General features: G+C 48.5%; 1 protein-coding gene and 1 pseudogene across 2 annotated transcripts in view; both read right to left on the minus strand.

The window, feature by feature from the left end:
* LOC140426939 (pro-neuregulin-2, membrane-bound isoform-like) overlaps positions 1-24448 on the minus strand; it is a 1113957-nt gene that overhangs the window by 39077 nt on the left and 1050432 nt on the right. The window lies entirely within an intron of this gene.
* On the minus strand, positions 14183-14525 carry LOC140426940 (ribose-phosphate pyrophosphokinase 2 pseudogene; annotated as a pseudogene).

Genomic DNA, 24448 nt, shown 5'->3' on the forward strand with positions numbered 1-24448 from the left:
TAGTTAATCAGCAGGGAGAAACCCTTGGAGCAGCAGCATTTGAAACACCGTTCTCCGCCCAACAAGCCGAGCTATTTGCACTTATCCGAGCGTGCGTGTTAGGAGAGAATAAGAAAATAAACATTTACACAGACTCCAGATACGCAATTGGAGACACACACGACTTCGGTCAATTATGGAAGAACAGGGGATTTCTTACATCTACAGGCACTCAGATATCCCACAAACAGTTAGTTTCACAATTACTACAGGCTTGAATGCTCCCTAAACAAATAGCCATAATAAATTGCGCTGCCCATACGACAGGCAAAACACTGGTGGATGCGGGTAATCAGCAAGCGGACCACCAAGCCAAAGAAGCTTCTCGCTTAAAAGACATGGTGGTACCAAAAATGATGAGCCAGACTAAAAGCTCTAAGGGTCAGTCTCCCTCTGAAAAGCCAATGCCGACCATCACTGATGTCATTCAGTTACAGGAGGACGCTCCTGCTTGTGTAAAAAGACTATGGGAAGAATTGGGATGTTGTTAGGATCCTGTAAACAAATTGTGGGTCACCCCAGCAGGGCAAACATGTATGCCTGATGCATTAGCAGCCTGGGTCACTGAATGTGTTCACTTTGCAACTCATTGTGGTACGCGAGCCACGGGTGATGTATTGCTCAAGACTTGGTGGCATCCAAGACTGCAGGACATAACACAAAACATTAGCAGTCGTTGCCTAGTATGTCAGCAGTATAATCCTGGTAAAGCAATACCCTGTGAAATGGGTAAAACCCCGCTACCAGAAGGTCCCTTTGAGACATTCCAGATGGATTACATTGAGTTGGAAAGAGCCAATGTTATAAACATGTATTGGTTATTGTTGATGTATTTAGCAAATGGATAGAAGCTTACCCCACTGTAGATAACAAAGCTTCCACGGTAGTAAAAGTTTTGATGCGAGAAATTGTTCCTAGATTTGGGATTCCATATCGATTAAGCTCTGATAATGGACCTCATTTTGTGGGACAGATCAATGAGGAATTTTGTACTCAGCTGGGAATAAAACAACAATTACACTGTGCATACCGACCCCAAGCAGCGGGAATGGTAGAAAGAGCTAATCAGACATTAAAAACGAAACTGGCAAAACTACAGGCAGAGACTGGAGCCACTTGGCTCAAATTATTGCCTATTGCCCTCTTCCAAATACGTGCAACCCCAGCTGGAAAGACACGGCTGAGTCCCGCCGAAATTTTATACGGAAGACCCTTGCGTACTCCTTGGGATCAAGGGAAACATAAGGAAGTACAGTTTCACCATATGACCACTGAAATGGCCAACTATGTGATAGCCTTGACTAAAGTACTAAAAGGCCTCCATTCACGGGTACGAGCTGCTTATGAGGAGATACCTCCCTTGTCCAGTTCTGTCACTATTAATCCGGGGGAGTATGTTCTGATTCGTAATTGGGTTAGGACAGGATTAGAACCCCGATGGGAAGGACCACACCAGGTCCTACTCACTACTCCCACTGCTGTAAAAGTGGAAGGCAGAAATGCCTGGATCCACATCCACCATTGTAAAGTGCAATAGAGAATGACCCTTTTTTCGAGCCCGAGGTAATAACTTCAACTTCACTTCTAGGATGAGGGCCACACTTATTATCGTAACCCTGCTGGGACTTTTGGAAACTGGAGGAGAGGTCAAGCGAAGAACCTGTGGCCCCAAGGGAAGACGGACTCATCACCACTGTCGAGGAGACACCTTACAATGCACCAGTCAAGGCCCAGGAGAAGGACCTTGGAACGCGACCCCTGCGGACGGATGTTCGGCCTACGTACAACGATGCAATCGGACCATACTCATGAGTGGAGTGACTAAGGGCAACCTACCCTGTCATCAGGTCAACAGTAAATGGGACTATAGCTGCAGAAACAAAAAAAAAGACTTTACCCTTGGGATGCGTTGACCAAGGGAGGGTAAGGCTGCGAAAAAAAGGGAATTATATGTAAACACGTATCTGTATATGTCATATGTGTACGCAAAGGACATGAATGTTTCTGGTTGCTGGGTATGTACACATATCCCGACCCAGACTAAGGGAGGGATCCCCCTCAGACCTGTTCCACTTAACCTGTCAGAAACAGTAGAATGGTATATTTACCAGAATGGTACTCGTCAATCCCCCAGGACTATAAGAATTGCATCTATGGTAAGACACCCAGACGGCGGGGCAGCTTCTAGTTTATCGTCTCTCCCCATATCTCCAAGACCTTGGAAAGAGGGGGGCTATCCAATGAACACCTTTGAGATGTGGTACCAACCAAGTTATAACAAATCCCACCAGTCTCCGTTTCTTACCCTCACTAATACCACCAACATGGGAAGACCACTGGGAATAATATGTTTAGTAAGGAATGTGGTTAAAGGGATATTTGTAGGTGCTAGTCAATGCGAGCACAGATTTGTGGTGGCCAACATATCCGAGGTCTATCCCGTATATACGTCTCCTCAGTTTTATGGGTGTACACTGGACGTCCCCTACGCTAACGGGACAGGTACCTTCAAGTACTCCTTGATGGCTGAAGGGTTTGATGTGGACAAACTCACTTCGTACAATGAGATGTATTTTATTTGTGGCCACAAGGCATATCCCTGGCTGCCAGAGAATTGGACGGGATCCTGTTATCTGGGGTATGTAGTCCCCTTTATACACCACCTCGCCAATTTAGGCGACCATTACCAAATGATGAAGCGACAAAAGAGAGAAATAACCAAAACACAACGATACTTTGGGATCCTGCTTCCCCCTATCGGGGTAGCTCTTGCAATGAAGGAAATAAGGAAGATAGCAAAAATCCTGGAGGAGGTAGCAAACGACACCACTGAAGCATTGAATGAGATAAATAATGAAATGGTGGCAATAAGAACCGTAGCCCTACAAAACCGAATGGCCCTCGATTACCTCCTTGCAAACAAAGGTGGGACTTGTGCCATGATCGGTTCGGAATGTTGCACCTACATCCCCGATAGTTCGGAGAACATCACTCACCTCATGGATCATATCCACAAAGAGGTTAAGAAACTGCATTAAACATCAAGGGATGGGTGGTTAGATTGGTTATTTGCCGGATCATGGGGGCCTTACCTGGTGCATGGATTGATAATCCTGGTAGTTGTAATACTTGTAATAATTATGTTTAGCTTCCTAATGAAATGCTTGTGTAAAAGTGTCAGTGCAGCAGGAATTTTCTCAACAGTTAATGCAGCAACATGAAGTGCGCCTTGAAGAGTTAATGGATGTGAAAGAAAGTGCAGAGGAACGTAAGAAAATGATAGAAGTACAGATAGAATGGGAGAGACTGAGACGATTGGCTATGGATTAGAAGTTATCATGAAATGATAAAAGGGGGGAATGAGAATATGGTTTGATGGGAAAATTAAATGTCAAAGAGAACTTTTGGTTTAATGGAATTTCAACGCATCTTCGTTATCTCTTATGTTTGTGCGCGAGACAGTTGCAGTGACAAAACACGGCCTTGGGAATCGTTTTTAATTCTACAGATAACTATATTTTAGCTGAGAGACACAGAATGTTGTATTTCTCAGGCCTCCTCTAAAGGGGCTGTCCTTGGGAAGGAAACATTGTCATTTTATTATGTAAGTAATTGTCTGCTGTATTAACTTCGACTTGCATCTGTAGACACTCTGATGTACAGTGCTCAAGTCCCGGCCGTGAATAAACGTACGTTGAAGTAGCTTGGTGTTCGATTGATCATTTAATCCGGACTGAAAAGAAACTAATTCAGTGTCACTGGCACAGTTGGTGGGATGTAGATGAAAGACCAATTAGAGGAGGGAAGGTAGGAGATCTAGCAGCAATTGGCACCATTTTTGTGGGACCAGAGGAACCGCCTTAATGCTCCTTTTTTCCCTTTAAAAAATCCACCACTTACTTGAATTTTGTACTGAGCTGTCTCCAGTTTTCACTCTCAGAGATACCCAATTAGCCAATCACCTCAAAGTGTTGGCAAGACTAATGCAGCACAGGCATCATGTGCTTTAACTTTAAAATTACGTCAGCATCCCAACAATGAATCAGTCAGATTCAACAACAGTTTGGCAATCTGCCCTGCCAGATTACTCCCAAGCAGCAAGGCTAAAAATTACTCCTTAACTCTGATTACAAGATGATTGATTATTGCTTCATGAAAGTTGGGGAATTGAAGGGGAATGGTTGTCAGGAAAAGTGTTAATATGGCTTTAATTTTGCGCACAATCGATGGGACCGGAAATGGCTGCGATTTCCGATTCGGGCCGCGATTGGAAACCAAACACAATTTCACATTGGCTGGCCAATAAAGGACCAACTAGCATGAACTGTGACTGGATACTGGCACAGCACTGCTGGCAGGGGTGGGAATCTGGCCAGTGCCGGGTCCAATAGGGACCCAGTGGGGGATTTAATGTTGGCTGACACTGTTCCCTGAAGGCTGCCAGGAGCGGTGGAGAGCCTCAGGGAGCTGTCCAGGAAAGATTATAAAAATTGCTATCATCTCAGCACCAACTGGTCACGCCAGGCAGGAGGGCAATGATGCACGATCAATTACACAAAGGCGAGAGTAGGATGCAATCGCGGCTTGATTACACTGAGATGTGTGGCCTCCTACAGCAGCTGACGAAATGGCTGCTGAACTGGGAGCACACATATTTATACTCCGCCTACTGGGCGGAGCCAGCAGGCAGGGATCTACCCCCGTACCTGTAGTACAGGGGCCTTACCATAAAGCACCTATATCGACATCCTATATGTACAATATATACATCAGTGGTGACTACTTCATTCACCCCCTGTTAAAAAAATGAGTCCGGCGGAGGTGGTGGAGAACTATATACAGAAAGTTGTGTTTTAAAAGTACAGATAACATTACAAATTCAGGCGGTCCGGTGCCTTGATCTGTCGTTGAGAGCGCCGCAGAGCTGGTGGTGACTCCGGCGGCTTGGTCCTCGGTAACTCCTGGAGCGTGTCAAAATCCTTTTCATCCCCGGGTGTGAGCAAGTGGAGGACGGATTGTCCTGGGGTGGGGGCTGCGGTGGGGTGCGCCGGGGGGAGGGAGTATGGCGCCGGGTCGGAGGGGGGTGTGTGTGGAACCAGCTGGTGCCAGGTCCCTGAGGGAGACTGTGTCTTGGCTGCCATCGGGGTACGCTACATAGGTGTACTGCGGGTTAGCGTGAAGTAGCTGTACCCTCTCAATCAACGGGTCCGCCTTGTGGAGTCGAACGTGTCGACAGAGGTTCCAGGGTCCTGGAGCTGCCAGCCCTGTTGGGAGCGAAACCCCGGAGGAGAAGGTAGGGAAGGCAAAGAGACGTTCATGGGGGGTTTCATTAGTCACGGTGCACAGGAGCGACCGAATGGAGTGAAGTGCGTCGGGAGGACCTCCTGTCAGCGGGTGGCCGGGAGATCTCTGGACCGTAGGGCTAGCTGGACGGCCCTCCAGACCGTCCCATTCTCCCTCTCCACCTGCCCATTTCCCCTGGGGTTGTAGCTGGTCGTCCTGCTCGAGGCAATGCCCCTGTTGAGCAGGTACTGGCGCAGCTCATCGCTCATGAATGAGGATCCCCGGTCGCTGTGGACGTAGGCGGGGAAGCCGAACAGAGCGAAGATGGTGTTGAGGGCTTTGCTGACGGTGGCAGACGTCATGTTGGGTCATGGGACAGCAAAGGGGAATATTCATCGACCACACTGAGAAAGTACATGTTGCGGTCAGTGGAGGGGAGGGGCCCTTTGAAGTCCACGCTGAGGCATTCAAACGGGCGGGAGTCCTTCACCAGGCGTGCACGGTCTGGCTGGTAGAAGTGAGGTTTACACTCCGCGCAGACCTGGCAGTCTCTGGTGATCACCCTGACTTCCGCGATGGAGTAGGGCAGGTTGCGGGCCTTGATGAAATGGTAAAAACAAGTGATCCCTGGGTGACAGAGGTTGTCGTGCAGGGTCCGGAGTCGGTCTACTTGTGCGCTGGCACATGTACCTCGGGATAGGGCACCGGGGGGCTCGTTGAGCTTACCGGGGCGATACAAAATCTCGTAATTGTAGGTGGAGAGCTCGATCTCCACCTCAAGATTTTATCGTTTTTGATCTTACCCCACTGTGTGTTATTAATCATGAAGTCAACCGACTGTTGGTCAGTGAGGAGAGTGAATCTCCTGCTAGCCAGGTAATGCCTCCAATGCCGCACAGCTTCAACGATGGTTTGGGCCTCTTTTTCGACGGAGGAGTGCTGAATTTCGGAGGCATGGAGGGTGCGGGAAAAGAATGCCACGGGCCTGCCTGCCTGGTTGAGGGTGGCGGCCAGAGCGACGTCTGATGCATCGCTCTCGACTTGGAAGGGGAGCGTCTCGTCGACCGCGTGCATCGCGGCCTTGGCGATGTCGGCCTTGATACGATTAAAGGTCTGGTGAGCCTCGGCCGTCAGAGGAAAAACAGTGAATTGAATGCGTGGGTGGGCCTTGTCCGCATAGTTTGGGACCCACTGGGCGTAATATGAAAAGAACCCCAGGCAACGTTTGAGGGCCTTGGGGCAGTGGGGAAGGGGGAGTTCCATGAGGGGGCGCATGCGATCGGGGTCGGGCCCCAGAACTCCGTTCTGGACCACATAGCCGAGGATGGACCACATAGCCGAGGATGGCTAAGTGGTTCGTGCTGAACACGCACTTCTCCTTGTTGTAAGTGAGGTTTAGGAGAGTAGCGGTGTGGAGAAATTTGGCAAGGTTGGCGTCATGGTCCTGCTGATCGTGGCCGCAGTGGTGACATTGTCCAGGTACGGGAAAGTGGCCCGCAGCCCGTACCGGTTAACCATTCGGTCCATCTCCCGTTGGAAGACCGAGACCCCATTGGTGACGCTGAAGGGAACCCTAAGAAAGAGGTAAAGGCGGCCGTCTGGTTCGAACGCAGTGTATGGGCGGTCCGCCTTGCGGATGGGGAGCTGGTGGTAGGCAGATTTCAGGTCTACTGTCGAGAAGACCCGGTACTGTGCAATCTGATTGACCATATCAGATATGCGTGGGAGGGGGTATGCGTCGAGCTGCGTGTCCCGATTGATGGTCTGACTGTCGTCAACGACCATCCTGTTTTTCTCCCCAGTTTTGACCACTACCACTTGGGCTCTCCAGGGGCTGTTGCTGGCCTCGATGATGCCTTCCCGAAACAGCCGCTGGACTTCAGACCTGATGAAGGTCCTGTCCTGGGTGCTGTACCGTCTGCTCCTGGTGGCGACGGGTTTGCAATCCGGGGTTAGGTTTGCAAAAAGGGAAGGTTGGTCGACCTTAAGGATCGTGAGGCTGCACACAGTAAGGGGTGGTAGAGGCCCGCTGAATTTCAGGTTTAGGCTCTGGAGGTTGCACTGGAAATCCAGGCCAAGTAGCAAGGCAGCGCAAAGGTTGGGAAGGACGTAGAAGCAGTCGCCGCTGAACTCCACGCCCTATTCAGTGAGAGTGGCGATGCAGTACCCCCGGATAGACACGGAGTGGGACCCGGAGGCCAGAGCGATTCTCTGGTTAGCGGGGTGGACCGCGAGGGAGCAGCGCCTTACCGTATCGGGGTGAATGAAGCTCTCAGTGCTCCCGGAGTCCAGCTGGCAGGAGACCTCGTGCCCGTTGACCTTCACTTTATTGAAGCAGTCGCGAGGTTGTGTGGTCGAGACTGGTCAATCGTGACCGAGGCGAGACGCGGCTGGTCTTTGGCGGTTGCAGGCGATGAGCGGCCGGATGAGATGCCCGACGGACATGGGTCCTGAGTCGGGTAAGATGGCGGCGCCCACGTGCCGCGCATGTCGTGGGGAAAGCAAGGTGGCGGCGCCCGTTGGTCCTGGGAGGAACAAGATGGCGGCACCCATGGGCCACACGTGTTGCGAGTCGAGCAAGATGGCGGCGTCCACTGGCCGCACGTGGTCCTGGGGGGGGGGGGGGGGAAGATGGCAGCACCCACTGGCTGCACGTGGAGGTGCCAGGACAATAACGGCGATTGAGCGGGCCTGGCACACTGCAGCAAAATGTCCCTTCTTGCCACAGGCCTTGCAGAGGGCGCTCCGCGCCGGGCAGTGCTGTCGGGGATGTTTTGACTGCCCACAGAAATAGCATTTGGGTTTCCCGGGATTGGTTGGCTGCCGCGCGGCACAGGCGTGGGATTGGCTGGGGGCGGTCGCTGATGGGGTCGATGATGGGGCGGCCGTCTGCGGAGTCCAAGATGCACAGGGTGGGTGGGCCACGCGGTCGGGGGCATAGGCCTGAATGTTGCGTGATGCGACCGTAAGTGAAAGCGCTAGTTTTTTGGTCGCCGTGAGGTCGAGCGTGGCCCCCTCTAAGAGGCGCTGGCGGATGTAGTCAGACCCTATGCCCGTAACAAATGCGTCTCTCATTAGCAAATTCGAGTATTCCGTGGCCGAAACGGCCTGACAGTCACAGTGTCGAACTAGGGGCAGCAGGGTGCGCCAGAAATCTTCCACCGACTCACTGGGAAGTTGATGCCGCGTGGAGAGGAGGTGCCTGGCATAGAGTGTGTTAGTCCGCTGAGCGTAGTTTTCCTTCAGTAGCGCCATGGCCTCTGCGTAGTTCGGCAGGTCCTGGACAAGTGGAAAGGCGTTGGAGCTCAGCCGCGTATAAAGGATCTGGAGCTTCTGTGGTTCTGGAATTTTGTCTGCCGCAGACCTGATGTACGCTTCAAAACAGGCTAGCCAATGTTCAAAGCCCTTTTTGCTGTTCTCTGCTTGCGGATGCAGCTGCAGGCGATCCGGCTTGATGCGGAGGTCCATCTTCTGAAAAACTCAGTGCAATAAATTGATGCACGATCAATTACACAAAGACGAGAGTAGGATGTAATCGAGGCTTTATTACACTGAGATGTGTGGCCTCCTGCAGCATCTGACGAAATGGCTGCTGCACTGGGAGCACACATATTTATACTCCGCCTACTGGGTGGAGCCAGCAGGCAGGGATCTACCCCCGTACCTGTAGTACAGGGAATTACCGTAAAGCACCTATATCGCATCCTATATATACAATATATACATCAGTGGTGACTACCACAGGCAATACTGGTGAGAAATCTGCCCCCACTTTTTAGATGAGTGCCTGTGCACACTAGTGGAGGCAGTGAGTGCCAGGCGGGGCATCCTCATGCCACGGATGACAGGAAGAGGCCACCACACTAGACAATGGAGGCCTGATTAGAGGTGGCAGCACAGGTCAGTGGGCATTAAATTGTGTATCCGATCTGGATCCCGGGCTGCAAAAAGCTGAATGATCTCTATGCTGAGCAAAGGTGAGTGCCGAACTGGCTTGGTGCAATGTTGAGATGTCCTGTGGCGGTCAGGGGTGTAAGAATCAGAGTTACAAAAGACACATATGCCTATGCCGGCCAAGGCTGGGAGATCTGCCCACTAGCCTTGGGGCAGAGAGGGCGAGGTTTGCAAATCTGACGGTCACCTGAACCTGGTTCTCCTCGCAGTGCGAGGCTGGTATGGTGTTGCAGGTGGAGCGCAAACAAATTAATGCACTTTTGTCCGTACAGGAGAATAGAAGCTGTAATGTAATGCTGTGGAGTGCATGCTAATGGATGGTGAGGTGGCCAAACTGCTCATACTGAGCAAATTTGAGATGGACACCCTCAAGTTAGAGTGCGAGGGTGGAGCAAATTCCTCAGGTCACAGAGAGGAAGGGGGTCTCGGAGGAAGATAAGAGTCCAGTGTACAGAGACAAGACTGATGGAGAGTGTAAACAATGTGTGGTGGTCTCATTTCAAATGGGAGGTTCTGAGCAAGGATCCAGCAATGTCAATGCCACAATGATGCAATTGTCCAGTTTCAACAGCCTACCTAGCATGCACATTGACTATGTGATGATACTACTGATAGTGTTTTCCTCCCTCAAATGCACCATCCTTCAGTGGCTACTGGGATCCCGAGGACCCTCCCTTGATACCCAAGGAGGAGCCACAGACAGGTACATATACATCACACCCCCTCTTCCTAACATACATCAACTTAAATGCAAGAACATTGGTGGGCATTAGTTCGTCGGTTCACTGGCATGCGGAGCAAGTGGAGGCAGAGGTTGCCATGGGCATTGTAGTCGGAAGATTGCTGAAGACGAGGACCATGCTGAGTTGGAAGCAGATGATGAGCCTCTGGAATTGCCCACAAGGAGAAAAATGCTGGATGTCCAGTGGGGTGTATGGGAAGATTTTGTGGAGAACCCCGAGGATCTGCCTGCCATGGTCTCTTTCATGGAGAACATGAGAGATGCGATGACCCTGAGCACCGAGCACAGCCTCCTCCACTGAATGGCAAATCAGTGGTTCCTGGGGTTGTTCTGAGGAAGGTTGCATCCTTGTATTGAGATGGAAGGCAAGTCTTGGCAGCCCAGCTGAAGGACAGCTGAATCAAGGCCTCCCTGGTGTCCCTGCCTCCTGAGAGGGTTCATCACATCTGCCTCCTCGTCCCTGTGCAGGCTCGGGCTCCTCATCAGGGTCTATCTGCTGAGTCTTCCTCTGAGGTGTGTTGAGCTGCTTCAGTATCCTCATCTTCAACTGGGTGCCCCCCTGTCAGTGCCAGGTTGTGTAGAGCACAGCACACCCTGGTGATAAACAGCACTTACACTGAAGGATATTGCAGGGCATCCCCAGGCAGCGGAACCTCGTCTTCAGCAGCCCTTGTGGAGGCTTGATACCAATTGTACATATCTTCCGCCTCTGTCCTCCGGTGCTGGAATGGCTACCATTGCAACAGAAACCCATTTGTCACCCAGCAACCACCCATTCAGCTGAACTGGAGCCACAAACAGCCTTGGCACCTGGGAGTGTCACAGTATGTATGCATCATGAGAGCTGACTGGGTATATTGAAGAATCTGGCTCCTGTGGTCACATGCTATCCACATGTTCATGGAGTGGTAACCCTTCCTATTTACAGAGGCGCCCAACTGGCCTGCTTGTGTATTGATGGCCATTTGGCAGTTTATAGCACTCTGGATGTGGGGGAACCCTACAGTAGCTGCGAAGACTCTGGCTCACTCAGCCTGGCTGACCTGGTCTGCCCTGATATGGATGAATGTGTGGATTCATCTGAACAGAGCATCAGTTACAAGCTTGATGCAGATATGGAGAGCTGATTGGGACACTACACATAGATCTCCCTGGAATGATCCGTATGCATAAATGTTGAAAGCTACTGCGACCTCCAGACCATTGGGCGCTCAGCCACAGTGTTAGGCGATCTCCCGCCCAATAATGCAGCATAATGATGTCGTCAGGATGTCCCGAGAGGGATCCTGCTGTAGTAGTGGATCTCAGGCACGTTGAGGTGGCTGCATCGCTGCTTGTACACTCTGGCAGGATAATGGTGTCTTCTGCAATGCCGTCTGCCTTGTTCTCCCTGCTGGCCCTGCACTCCCTGTGCCTGCACCACTCCTCCCTGCGATGCTGCCTGCAGACACCTGGCCTCTTCTCTCTTCGGTCCCCTTCTTCCTCCTCCGAGGTGGTCCTCCCAGCAGGGTACACAATCACCATCTGCTGAAATGCAGATGGCACAGCCCTGTGCAATGAAGACTGCAATGGGCAGAAATGCTTCAACAGAATTGACAAAACTAAAATCCTCAGAATAAGGCTAACAAAGCAAATACTTCAGAAGAAAACAGAGGAAAAGGTTTGAAATCTCAAGACTAAAGCAACAACAAACTCTCACCTAAACTCCTAACAACTCACACAGCCAATGCTCAAGTCCCCTTTAAATTCTTCCCTCAGATGAGAAAAGTGAATTAAAGGGATGGCCGCCTGCCCGTCTTCTGACCTAAAAACTACACAGACAATGTTAAAGTCTAGTCAATTGCTCTTTGAATTGCCTTAACTGGCTGATTATTTATCAGCAGGCACGCTGCAGACACTCGCATACTCCATGTGACTGGCTCGGGGCCAAACGCGCAAGTGGGAGCAAACCCCGGCCAATGGGGAGTTGGGTGGGGCTCTGGAAGCTCGACCCCGGGCACTGTGGACTAGGGAGCTGAAGTGTAAATACCTATTGTATAGCGTTCTGTACCTGTTATCTAACTGCCTTTGCTTTTCATCAATAAACTCCTTTTTTGTCACCGGAAGCCTCCAGAGTTTGTCTCAAACCACCACAATTGCGGTTGTTCGGAGGCCAGCAGGGCGGGTTCAGTTCTCGTACTGCCTGATGTTATTGATGAAGGCCCCGCCTTCACAACCTTGCCTCTTGCCTAAGGTATGGTAATCCTTAGGTTAAATCACCACTGGTCAGCTCTCCTCCTCAAAGGTTAAAGCGGCTTTTGGTCACCTGGGACTATGGTGATTTGTGGCACACAAGTGTCATGCAATGACCATATTCAATAGGAGAGACTCTAACCATTTCCCCTTGGCATTCAATGGCATTATCATCGCTGAATTTCCCATTATCCCCCTCATGTGTCTCACCATTGACCAGGTGTTGAACTGGAGCAGCTACATAAATACTGTGGCTACAAAAGCAGATCAAAGACTGTAACTCACCTCCTGTCATGATATACACCAGTATATCATGGTGCAGATACACACACACTGATGGACACACAGCAAGACCAATCAACACACACAACACCGCAGCCAATCACCAGTTAGAGCACACTCACGATAAAGACTGGGAGCATCAGAGTTCCCGCTCATTCGGGACACAGCCTCCTACAAGGACAGAGTTTACAGCTTACAGCACAGATCCTCACCATGTGCTGAGTGCATAGACTGGTTCGGACAAGCATAGGTCTTTAGTTTAATCTAACATCGTGTTCACCCACAGTGAAAGTATGTTCAACAGTTTCTAACTTAATAAAATAGTGTTGCACTATTTTAAGTGTTGGTGGCCTGTCTGTGTTCCACGGATCCAGAGCACCCAACACATCACCTCCTGTCTCCCTAAAGCCTGTCCACAATATACAAGGCACAAGTCAGAAAAGTGTGAAGGAATACTCTCCACTTGCATGGATGAGTGGGGCTCGAACAACACTCAAGAAGCTCAACACCATCCAGAACAAAGCAGTTCACTGGATTGGTATCCCATCCACCACCATGAACATTAACTCCCTTCACCACCGCGCACAGTAGCAGCAGTGTGTACCATCTACAAGATGTACTGCTGCAACACACCAAGGCTCCTTTGACAGCAACTTTCAAACCCACAACATCTACCATCTAGAAGAACAAGGGCAGCAGATGCGTGGAAACATCGCAACCTGCAAGTTCCCCTCAAAGACACACAGCATCGGAGTTGGAAATATATCGCCATTCCGTCATTGTTGCTGGGTTAAAATTCTGGAAATCCCTTCCCAACAGCACTGTAGGATTTCCTACGACACATGAAATGAAATGAAATGAAAATCGCTTATTGTCACAAGTAGGCTTCAAATGAAGTTACTGTGAAAAGCCCCAAGTGCCACATCCCGGCGCCTGTTCGGGGAGGCTGTTACGGGAATTGAACCGTGCTGCTGGCCTGACTTGGTCTACTTTCAAAGCCAGCGAATTAGCCCAGTGCTAAACAGCCTTGTGATACATGGACAGTAATGGCTCAAAGAAGTCAGCTCGCCTTCACCTTCTCAAGGAAAATTGGGGATGGGCAATAAATGCTGGCCTAACTAGCGATGCCCTCATCATGAACGAGTAAATAAAAAGTTGTGAGATGGTGACAAATGAAAATGAGGGCCTGATGTGGCTCTCATGTTAGGTGTGCAGAGTTAGGAGAACTCCCGGCTCTGTGAACTCGACATCCATAAAATTGGCTCCGAGCTTCTGATTTTCGGTCTGGGCTGTGATCTATATCAGGGGTCGGGGCGGGGAAACACAGAAATTGTGTGGGGTTGAAGGTGGGCACCGCTTGGGCTGGGCAACTTGGGTGGACATAAAAAGCAAACTTCCAAAAAAGCCGATTTGTGAATTAGGAAGTCCATGGTGCCTCGCAGGAGATGAGACAACAGGTGAGATTTACCAGTCGCGTTGAACCCGAAAAGCAGTGCACCATGGCCAGCAGATGCCCGGAGGTCCCACTTCTGGGATCTACCTGGCTCGCCACATCTCGCGAGATTTAACGCAATTGTGTGAGATGTTGCGATGTGAATCTCGCCCATTGTGGGCGAGATCACTTTCTGGCAAATCTGCACATTAATCTCCTTACAGCGGAACGTGGCTGAACAGGTATGACACAGATTCTCCATTGTGGATCCTGCGTATTGCCTCAGCAAGGATCATGGATATATCAATCACCCGAACATTTGAACAAATCTTCATTTTTTCTTCTTGTGGAATGGTGCTTGTTACGACAATAGCTTCAAAAGCCGCATTGTTTATTCAACTAATGGCAGGGCCAGAAAAGATACCATGTGTAAGGATAGCATAAACCTTGGTAGCACCAGCACACACCAATTTTTCAGCTGCATGACATGGTTCCACATGGGACTGCCATGTTATCCACAAGAATGGCCACTTGATCTTTAACATCGCCAATGAGCACCATTCTATCCACAGCTAGTCTCGCTCTAACATGCATTCCCAAGATCTAACCAAGGCATGGCATTTAACCCCTTCGCCTTGGAAACCTCGGGCGACTGTCATTCAGTGCCGGTCTCCACAAACAGAGACCAGACGGAACAGCACTCGTGGGGCTCTCCCAGGTGATCGGAGGCCCCCAGATGCTTTCCCTCTGTGCAGAGTGGTACCCTCGCTCTGCTACTGCCACCCAGGCACCCTAAAACTGCGAGACTGGTACCCTGGCACTGCCACATGGGTTCCAGCCTGGCAGTGCCCAGGTGGCACTGTCAGCTGGCAGGAGCACTGCCAGGGTGCCAGGCTGCGGTGCCAAGCTGGCATTTTTCATGCAGTGGGGATCGGCCGGAGGGTGTCCTGTACAGGTTTGGTGGGTGCGGGGGTGCTGAGGGGCCCCTTGTACGTGAGTTGGGGCTTGGGGGTGTTTGGGGATCGAATTGGGGGCCTGAGAGATTGGGATGCCATTTTAAAAAGCGGGGCCTCGGCCTCGGGTTCCCTGCTGAGGATCGTTCGTAGAATTAACAAGTTGATTCACGACAGCCCAGTTTAGCTTAGTCTTCCGTGTCCATGATCTCTCAAACAATAATAATAATATAATAATCTTTATTGTCACAAGTAGGCTTACATTAACATTGCAATGCAATTACTGTGAAAAGCCCCAAGTCACCACATTCTGACACCTGGGGCGTCATTCTCCGCCGGCGGGAGTCTCCGTTCTGCCGGCGCTCGGGGGTTTCCCGACGGCGTGGGGGTGCCCCACAATGGGAAACCCCATTGACCGGCCGGTGTTACGGAGACTCCCGCCGGCCGGTCGGCGCAGAAATGTGGCGGGGCGGGTAGGAGAATTTCGCCCCTGTTCAGGTACATAGAGGGAGAATTCAGAATGACCAAATTGTGGGAGGAAACCGGAGCACCCGGAGGAAACCCATGCAGACAAGGAGAGAACGTGCAGGCCCTGCACAGACAGTGACCCAAGCGGGGAATTGAACCTGGGACTCTGGCGCTGTGAAGCCATAGTGCTAATCACTATGCTACCATGCTTTGAGTAAAAATCCATTTACCACAGAGAGGTCATCTTTAACACTTCTGAAGCTGGAACTGCTTGCATCGGGCCATCCATCAGTCATGTGGTGATTCGCTCGCTGTAAAACTTCATCCTATGCAGTTTCTTCTTTAATTAGTCATAATCTGACATCAAAAATGGATTTTGTGTCAGCTAGCATGCCAGCTTGAGCTTCTATCACCAGCACAAGATCTGGAATCTTATCTTCATGTTCAGTAGCACGTGATAATGTATCTGCAAGGATAAAATCTTTCCCTGGAGCATATACTCGATGTGGTAGTCACCACTAGTAATATATTACATGTATTGCGGCAGTGCCCGTATAGTAGAGGTACATGGGTAAATCCCTGCCTGCTGGCTCCGCCCAGTAGGCGGCGTATAAATGTGTGTGCTTGCCGGTGCTGCAGCCATTCTGGTTCCAGCTGCAGGAGGCACACCAACTTTGCTCAATAAAGCCTCAATTATTCCACTACTCTCGTCTTTGTGGTAACTAATAGTACATCACGAGACAAAAATCATCATTAGCATTCTTTACAATCTGGGCGATATCTCATTTTGACTCTTGTGAATTATATGCACAACCGGCCGTTGATCCTTCTCAATACGGGCTACGGGCGGCACGGTGGCACAGTGGTTAGCACTGCTGCCTCACAGCTCCAGCCTTGGTCGACTATCTGTGAGGAGCCTGCACGCTCTCCCCATGTCTGCGTGGGTTTCCTGCGGATGCTCCGGCTTCCTCCTGCAATCCAAAAATGTGCAGATTAGGTGGATTGGCCATGCTAAATTTCCCCTCGGTGTCAAAAAGGTTAGGTCGGGTTACAGGGATGGGGTGGAGGTATGGGCATAAGTAGGGTGCTCTTTCCAAGGGCCGGTGCAGACTCAATGGGTTGAATGGCCTCCTTCTGCACTGTAAATTCTATGATTCTATGAATCACAAATGTAGGTAAGACCATAAACATAATCGTGAAATTTTTCAACACCTGTCACCAGACCAAGATATTCTTTTTCAATCTGTGTGTAGCATTGTTCTGTGGGTGTCATGGCTCGAGAAGCATATACTACCGGTCTCCACAGGTCATTTGAAGTCTTCTGTAGAAGAACATCTCCCATCTCATCCTGAATCATGTCTGTCGTGATCTTGGTCTCCTTTGTCGGATTGAGAAATATGCGAACTGGAGCTGTGGTCAATGCAGATTTGAGATCAGACCACTCCGTATCATGTTGTGAAGTCCAAGAAAAAGAAATACTTTTCTTGATCATGTTGTGTTCTTTGTTTTTGTTCTTTCCGGATGGTGACGGTTGTAGTGTTAACAAAGAACAGCAAGCAGTGTTTAACAAACAAAGCTAATTTGTTACACTACACTGAATTAGATTTGAACATATTACTGAGGAATTAGTTGAATAAAGATTACACGGGCGGCATGTGGTGCAGTGGTTAGCACTGGACTATGGCACTGAGGACCCGGGTTTGAATCCCGACCCTGGGTCACTGTCTGTATGGAGTTTGCACATTCTCCCCATGTCTGCGTGGGTTTCACCCCCACAACCCAAAGATGTGCTGGTCAGGTGGATTGACCACACTAAATTGCCCCTTAACTGGAAAAGAAAAATAATTGGCGACTCTAAATTTATTTTAAAAAATAAAGATTACACGACACATCTACAACACTAAACTATGCTATCAATTAAACTATTTCACACTTACTCTGTCTCTACTTCTCTTGCTCTCTCCTGCTCTCTCCCAGAAGTCAAGGATGCATGTGATATTTATATGGTTGCTTATTGACAGCCACTGGCTGTTATGTGAGGGGGGACAGGTTGTGAAGGATGTCTTATGCTGCGTGATGGCAGTATGCTCAAGCCAATGGTTATGATGGTGAGGGTTGTAACCATTTTTAGGTGAGTAAAACCTATTGATGCAGCTTTTATCTCTTGTCGGGGATGGGCATTCCCTGAGTGTGGCTTCCATGTAAAAGGTTTGTTGTTTGGAAGTTTCTCATCATGCACTGGCTGATGGCAGGTGTAAGATCTAAGGACATGCTGCAAATCAGTCTTTTTAAGGACATAAGAACAAAAGAACTAGGAGCAGGAGTAGGCCACCTGGCCCCTCGAGCCTGCTCCACCATTCAATGAGATCATGGCTGATCTTTTGTGGACTCAGCTCCACCTTCCGGCCCGAACACCATAACCCTTAATCCCTTTATTCTTCAAAAAACTATCTATCTTTATCTTAAAAACATTTAATAAAGGAGCCTCTACTGCTTCACTGGGCAAGGAATTCCATAGATTCACAACCCTTTTGGTGAAGAAATTCCTCCTACACTCAGTCCTAAATCTACTTCCCCTTATTTTGAGGCTATGCCCCCGAGTTCTGCTTTCACCCGCCAGTGGAAACAACCTGCCTGCATCTATCCTATCTATTCCCTTCATAATCTTATATGTTTCTATAAGATCCCCCTCATCCTTCTAAATTCCAACGAGTACAGTCCCAGTCTACTCAACCTCTCCTCGTAATCCAGTCCCTTCAGCTCTGGGATTAACCTAGATTATCTCCTCTGCACACCCTCCAGTGCCAGTACGTCCTTTCTCAAGTAAGGAGACCAAAACTGAACACAATACTCCAGGTGTGGCCTCACTAACACCTTATACAATTGCAGCATAACCTCCCTAGTCTTAAACTCCATCCCTCTAGCAATGAAGGACAACATTCCATTTGCCTTCTTAATCACCTGTTGCACCTGTAAACCAACTTTTTGCGACTCATGCACTAGCACATGTCTGATGATGATCTCCTCTTATGCAGGAGTCAGTCCAGGTGACGCGGTCAGTTTCCCAGCTGCTCTGCCATTGGTGGCTTCCTCATCCTCCTCAGTTTCAGCTTTGTCAGAAGGGACAGAGGCTTCCTACTCATAATCCTCCTCCACAGACGTTAGAACTTTGCCCATGGCATCGTCATGTTCGAGTTGTAGGCCCATCCCTTGCATGATGGTGTGCTTCATGCAACACACAACCACCATTCTGGATACTCACACTGGGGCATATCGCAGAGCTCCACCTGAGCAATCGAGGCACCAGAAACACATTTTTAGAATGCCAGTGGCCGACCTGATTGTAAGCCTTGTGACAACATGGCTGCTGGTGCACTCAATCTCAGTTTCAGGGATCCGAAGCAAAGGCTTCAAGGGATACTCCGAGTCTCCCCAGAAGCAAACTGCAGATCTGCAAAAGTGCATGAAACAGCTGAGGAGTATGAAAGAGTCATGTTAGCCAACAGGGAACCTTGCAAACATTGGGCACAAATAGCCAGAACATTGAGGGAATAGAAGAATTTTCACTCGATGAAGGTTCCTGATTGCTGATTTGGAGGTTTTATGGCAACTTACGTGCAATCGACAACACCCTGCATCAGAGGGACGCCTGATAATTGGGCAAAATCTGTGGCTCTGTATCTGAGATATCAAATCAATGGGGAAATTAATGTGCTCCCCCTCACGCATGAACAGGGCATCAGTCACTGAGTTTATGCAGATATGTGCTGCTGACTGGGATATGCCAGAAAGGTCTCCTGCTGAACTCTGAAAAGAGCCCAAGGCATAAAAAGTGAGCACCAGAGTTATCTTTACAGACATTGGCATGGCAAGGAGGTCAATAGAGTGTGGTTCAAGATGTTGCTGGACCACTCAACATCTGTCCATGGCCACTTCATCGCTTAAGCTCAGGCCCTTTCAGCACAGGTTCTCTGTCATATTGAGGTATGAACTCTGCTACACCCCACCCAAAGGATAACACCTGGTAGTCCTCCCTCTCCTCCTTCCTTGGTGCGCTTTATTCTTCCTCTAGCTCCTGACCTACTGCTCTACCTCTGGCTGGTCACATTGACTTGCTTTTGCAGCATTTATGTACAAGGGTGCCATGCCCACCTTATCTCTTCCTTGTTACAATGCACCTTTCTCAAGCATAATGTTCTTCCTGCCCCCTGTCACCACCACCCACCTCCCCTCCCCACCCCACTGCCCAAATCTGTAGGGGCAAAACAAATTGCCCTGCCAAGTCCAGAAGCCCTACCCTCCTACTCCCTTGGGGTAGAGATAGAGACTTGCAAATTAATGTTTACGACTTCTGTGGCAGATAATTCAACTTCTGAGTAATTTCCAAATGGGACACTGCAAAGAATGGATCTCCTCCTACCAGATCTACTCTGCACAAATTGTATGTCACACTCCACACTAAAATCAGACATAGCTGATTTATACCGGCAGCTGCCTCTGCAAACCTCCCATGCGCAAAACTCAACCTGGCCCATTTCCCCCTAATTCCACCTCCCCCACCGCTGCAAAAAATGTGGGGTCCATGTTCAGGGATGGAATGTCTGGATTTCGGCCACCTCTGCTATTTTCTCCCGTTGTTGTGAACATTCAGGCCTTACTAAGGATGTATCCTGAGAATCAAAGGATCCAAGTACAAAGGACTGATTTTGACTAACATTTTGCACATTGCATTAGCAAAATTACACTCAGAATGGTGATTCTTGGCTGCAATTGAACTTTCAAGTGTTTTGAGAGCATGAGTAAAATATGACCCACTTTTGTTAAAATAATATTCGCAATGTAAATCAGTAAATTGTTTGAACTGAATCTGGAATCAAATACAAGAGTTAATGCTTTTAAAGTAGAAATCTGCCAATGTGTTCAGAATAGTATTTTTAATGCACTTTTTAAATTATAGGGTAACTGCAGTGAAGGTTAGCACTGATGGGTTTTGTTTTTTCAAGGGATTTGATAAAATTTCTGCTTGAGGATGTACAAAAGAATATGCCACTTATCAGACATTGTATGTGAAACTTGAGGCTTTGAGGGATAGAAAATCAGAGGAAAACATTGTCTGTATGTAGCATACTTGACAAAATTGACATGTTAAGCCAAAAGACCTTTCTTTCTCTATTCATTTGTTTCTGTTCTGAACACGTTCACACGTGCAGGTAGTAATGATGTTGCGGAACATGAGTAATTAAATTCCTCACACCTCATTTTATTCTATGGACGTTCTTGGTTTTTTCGCCTTACAGCAAGATTGATCAACTTCAGTGTAGATCAAAAGGAAATCTTGGGTGAAATTCTCCGGTATCGGCGTGATGTCCGCCGTTTGGCGCCCAAAATGGCGCAAATCAGTCGGGCATCGCGCCGGCCCAAAGGTGCGGAATGCTCCACATCTTTGGGGGCCGAGCCCCAACCTTAAGGGGCTATGCCGGCGCCGGACGAATTTCCTCCCGCCAGCTGGCGGAAAAGGCCTTTGGTACCCCGCCAGCTGGTGTGGAAATGACATCTCCGGGCGGCGCATGGAGCGTTAGCGGCCGCTGACGGCATTCCCGCGCATGCGCAGTGGAGGGAGTCTCTTCCGCCTCTGCCATGGTGGAGACCGTGGCGAAGGCGGGAGGGAAAGAGTGCCCCCACGGCACAGGCCAGCCCGCGGATGGGTGGGCCCCGATCGCGGGCCAGGCCACCGTGGGGGCACCCCCCGGGGCCAGATCGTCCCGCGCCCCCCCCAGGACCCCGGAGCCCGCCCGTGTCGCCTTGTCCCGCCAGTAAGGTAGGTGGTTTAATCTACGCCGGCGGGACAGGCATTTTAGCAGCGGGACTTCGGCCCATCTGGGCCGGAGAATCGCGGGGGGGGGGGGGGCCGCCAACCGGCGCGGCGCGATTCCCGCCCTCGCCGAATATCCGGTGCCGGAGTATTCGGCAACCGGCGGGGGCGGGATTCACGCCAGCCCCCGGCGATTCTCCGACCTGGCGGGGGGTCGGAGAATCTCGCCCATGTGTGTGATTGAGTCCACACTGCAACTGGAATTTTAAATCCCAGCTTAACAATGCTCAGAGAATACAAATTCTAGTTACTTTATGTCAGTGCATCCAACTGACCTTTCACATCAGATGAAACTTTGCAAAAGTACATGAAAGGATTCAAGTTATATACAACCACGTTTGCAGAACTTTTTCTCTGTTTTGTTACAAAGAGTTGCTTAATTCATTCAGGATAACAAGTGATAAATCTGAATTCTGCCTTTTTGCTTTCTTTGATAACATGTGGAAATTATTCCAGGATCTTTTGACTCACCAGCTTGATTCTTCTTCAGTTCCCCACTGGGTCTCAATAATACTGGCTGACATACTTCACAATTTTGTTTAATAGATAACTGAACAGGGCAATATGCTTTACACCAAGTAAGATGCTGAAGATGAGTTGAGGCGGAGAGTTAAAATGACCCAGAAAAATCTCCATAAGCATCAAAGACATGAAATTCAATTTATCATATATGCTCATACATATGTATTACAATATACCTATCACCACAACACCAATAAAAAATACACTTACCCTACTGACATTGTGCTTTAAATTCAAATTGGTTGTTTCTCTTTTTCTTTTCTTTTATAAACAATATTTAAATCAAATTTAAATTCAAATTTAAGCATGTGGTTTGCACCAATTTCATGGTAATCCCAGGTCAAGTTCAGCATTAAATACGTTCGTATTTGCCTGAGTTATTGGCTGAGACATCATATGAAGGCCTACACCATTAGTTTGTGGGCCAGTTTTCTAAATACCATTACATTTTTTAAGCCAACAAAAAAAAACCTCTCAGGGACAAAGGGTTAAATTATGTGATCTTGCAGAAATGACTATGTGGCAGGAGGAAAAATGTATTGCTGAATACATGCTAGCTCCAGTGTGGCATGTGACAATAGAATCAAGTATAGGCAATCTTCTGAAGGTGCACCACAGAGGAGAGAGATGGCAGAGTTTTGGAAAACAAAGGTTGTGAGAAGGGCATTGGTGAAAATTAGAAATGAGGTACAGCTTTAAGTGTGTTTAATTTAATGTTTCTGTGGAAGGAAGGATAAACCCTGAGTTAGATTCATGCTGGACAAAGATGTATGTATGTGTGGGGGTTGGTTCAGTTCCAAATGTGTTTTTATTGTGCCTAGAAAGGGCTATGGTGTGGAAAGTAAATAAACTAGCAGTGGTTGCTTCACAACAAAGGGCCTTTAAAGGGAGAATAGTTTTTAAGTTTTAGTTTTAGCTGGATATATTGCAATTGAAGAACGATACCAAAGTGTGAACATCTTTCAACTATGCCAGGAGAAAGACAGGACAGGACAGGAGCTGCAAAGAGGCAGGCTTCCCAAAGAACCAGTTACTGTCCAGATAACCATGGAATTGGGCAGAAAGAATGTTTTAAGATGACTGAAGCTAAGAGAACAGAGTCCAAGGTATTGTTCAGAAGAATTCAAGGAAGAGTAAACAAAGTGTTCTAAGTTAAAGAGACAATTGCAGTAACCAGATATGAATTGGGAAAGCAGACCTCAAGAGGTAAATCAAAAGTTTGATGCCATTTAATAGACTCTGGGAATCGAAAGTTAAAGCAATTGTGTGCAGAAGTCAAGACAAAGGAATGCTAAAGGATGTGGTGTAAAACCTGGATACTGGATTTACTGTTAAAAGTGGAGTGTAAACTTTATGTAAAATAGTTATTTGGAAAATTTGGACTGGATTTTGAAATGTAAAACACTGATGGCATTATTGTGAAAGATGATTTTAAAGCATGTTTTGGGAGTGGAGTTTGGAAGCTCTCATGTAACAATCATCTAGGGGATTCTGAGGAAAAATCCACAGACACGAACTTGGATTCAGAGTAGAGAGTTTATTTGACCACAGCCAATCTATCTGTTTAAAGGGACTTTGCGTTACTCAGCTTAAGATGTACTTTGTAATTCATGTTCATCTTAAAATCTGTGTGTACTTGTTAAGCTAAGGGGGAGTAAAGGAGCATTGCATCATAACCCAATTTTTCATGTTTACTAAATATTTTTTCTTTGTTGTTAAAACTAATTAGTGATCCTGTGATTCTGTTCCTCCAAATTTTATAAAAATTTGAGCCAGGGCTCCTTTCTGGAATCTTCCCATCCAGTTATAACATTAACTGGGATTGTAACACAGAGGGCCAGGGAATGATTAACCATGTTAGCACTGCTGCCTCACAGCGCCAGGGACCTGGTTCGATTCCGACTTTGGGTGACTGTCTATGTGGAATTTGTATGTTCTCCCTATGTCTGTGTGTTTCTTTCAGGTTCTCCGGTTCCATCCCACAGTCCAAAGATGAGCAGGTTAGGTGGATTGACCATGCTAAATTGCCCGTTAGTGTCCAAAAGGTTAGGTGGGGTTACTGGGTTACGGAGATAGGTTGGAGGCATGGGTCCAGGTTAGGGTGCTCTTTCGGAGGGTTGGTGCAGACCCGATAGGCCGAATAGCCTCCTTCTGCAGTGTGGGGATACTATGATGTTGAACTTTGGAAAAGCTGAAGATTTGGGGTGATAATGCAATGTGGTGACTGTCACAAAAAATGTCATCCATGACTTTGACTGGAATTTTATGTTGGCAGTGCAGGGTGAAAATCAAATTGTAGGGATTTGAAGAAGCAATTGTGGGAGTAATAAGTTTGAATTGTATGGTAACAATGCTTTCGCGTGACTTGAAATCCAGAGAGGGCAGGGTAGGACTTAACTGGTGCAGTGGTGACAAGCTCAGAAGGAAAAAATGTCTTAAGGTTAAGGTGTGATGTGAGACGAGGTGGGCCAGAACTACAAAGGCAGAAAAGAAGATAAGACAGTGATCAGAGATTGCCTTGTCACAGATTAGTCTATGTATGGAGTGATTTCTCATCCTAGATAATTCAGTCTTAATCTAATTGCCCCTAATTTTCTCAATGGCTCCTCACTCAACTTTCCTCACACACATGTATAGCTATCCATTTGAGCTTGCCACGCGGCAAGGCT

The sequence above is a fragment of the Scyliorhinus torazame genome, chromosome 7 (genome assembly GCF_047496885.1).
Source record: "Scyliorhinus torazame isolate Kashiwa2021f chromosome 7, sScyTor2.1, whole genome shotgun sequence".
Classification (NCBI taxonomy): Eukaryota; Metazoa; Chordata; class Chondrichthyes; order Carcharhiniformes; family Scyliorhinidae; genus Scyliorhinus; species Scyliorhinus torazame.